Here is a 2,170-nt window from a genome sequence, read left to right on the forward strand (position 1 = left end):
CAGATCGAGCCTGAAATTTACCCCCACCATACCTACCGTTTGAGAGCCGCAAAACAGAAAGTGCATGATTACCACTGTGAGTTCGCGTGTAAGCCGAAAATGCACGATTCGACTTCGGTGTTCTGCTGTACGATGATTGTCGATCTGAAAGCTTCGGAAGACTTCGGGTGGTCTTCTATTTATATCTCGATCCCCATTTGAAAGAAATGGAAGAAATTGGCGAATTTAATGTTTCGCGTGATTCTTCATTTCTTCCATGAGTCGATTTTGAGGTTATGTTTTTCAGGTTTATATAGGTAGTATGAATATTATTACTACTATATATATATATTAATTTTACTATTATAATTATAGAACATAACAATAATTTTAATTAATAGTTGACTAACTTTAAATATAAATAATTAAACTTTTAACTAAAACAATTAGTTTTCTGAAAAAAAATTTGAATAAGAAGATGATTTTTTTTTTTAGTTAAAAGAAATTGATTTTTAAACCAAAACAAACAAAAAAAATCTACAAAATAGTAAAATTTTCAGAAAAGAAATTTTTCTACTAATTTGATAAATTATCAACCAAAAAAAAAATTAAAATTAATTTTAAATTCCTTGAAATGTTTTAAAACATACTAAAATATTTAAAATCTTATAAAATCTCTTGAAAATTCCTTGTAAATTTAAAAATAACATAAAATATTTTAAATTCTTTAAAATCACATACTAAATAATTGAAATCAATTGAAAATTCCTTAGAATCTAGTAAAATGCCCTGAGATGTATCAAATCCTTTAAAATCTAATATTAAATTACTGTAATAAATTGAAAATTCCTTAAAACCCTTTAAAATACTCTCAAATTTTTCGAAACCTTCAAATTCTTTTGAAAAACCTTGACATCTTTTAAAGATTTTTAAGGTACTTTGGAGTTTTTTCAAACAACCTTGATATAATTATTAGAATTCTTTGAAATTCCTTTAATTTTTAAAAATGAATTAAAAATTCAGTGAAATCTTTTTAAACATCGTCAAATATTCAAAATCCTTAAAAATCTGTTGAAATCTCTTGAATTTTTTTCAAGCTCTTGAAAATTCTTTGAAATTTTAAAAATACCCTGAAATATTTCAAATCCTTTAAAACCTCATATTAAATTACTGTGATCAATTAAAAATTCTTTGGAACCTTTTTAAATACTCTCAAGTATTTTGACACCTTCAAAATCTTTTCAAAAACCTTGACACCTTTTAAGGATTTCTAAAGTCCTTTGGAATTTTTTTAAATAACTCTGCTAAAATTGTTAAAATTCTTTGAAATTCCTTGAAATTTTAAAAATATATTAAAAATTACTTTACGTCTTTTAAAACATTCACAAATATCAAAAATCTTTTGAAATTTCTTGACAGTTTTTTAAGCTTTTGAAAATTCCTTGAAATTTTGAAAATTCCGTGATATTTTTCAAATCCTTCAAAATATCATATTAAATTGCTGTAATCAATGAAAATTACTGTAATTAATGAAATTCCTGTAAATAGCACAAATAAATTGAAAATTCTTAGAATCTTTTAAAATATCCTCGAATATTTTAAATCCTTACAAATCTTTTGAAATCTTTTGAAATTTTGTAAAGCTTCAGATATAAATTAAAAAAAAAGAAGAGTTTGAAAACGTTAAATATTGAAATGCTTGTAGATTAGAGTTTTGAAGATGGAATTGATAAGAATTCAAAGCTTTCGAAATTTAATTTTGAACAATTTTCAACTATTGCATAAGAATAATTTTCAACTCGATGGGATTCAAGTCTTCACATTTAAAATTGTAAACTTGGAAGTTTATTTATAAAAAATTAACATTAATAAATAAATTAAATGCGTTAAAACATTACAAGGAAATCTACGAACATTTTAATATTTAACGTTTTGAAATTTTTCTGTTTTCTAAATTTCAATCTGAAGTTTTAAAAAATTTAAAGAGATTTCAAAAGATTTCAAAGGATTTTTAATATTTGAGGTTCTTTTAGAAGATTTTAAGGAATTTTAAAATTATTTTTATAATTTTAATGAATTTCAAGGAATTAAAAAATTTTTAGATTTCTTTTCAATTCCAAAGTATTTTAGAAATCTTTAAAAAAAGTTCTAGGTATTTCAAAAGATTTTGAAGGATTTAAAAAATTTGAGA

Source organism: Belonocnema kinseyi, chromosome 2 (genome assembly GCF_010883055.1).
Source record: "Belonocnema kinseyi isolate 2016_QV_RU_SX_M_011 chromosome 2, B_treatae_v1, whole genome shotgun sequence".
NCBI classification, from domain to species: Eukaryota; Metazoa; Arthropoda; class Insecta; order Hymenoptera; family Cynipidae; genus Belonocnema; species Belonocnema kinseyi.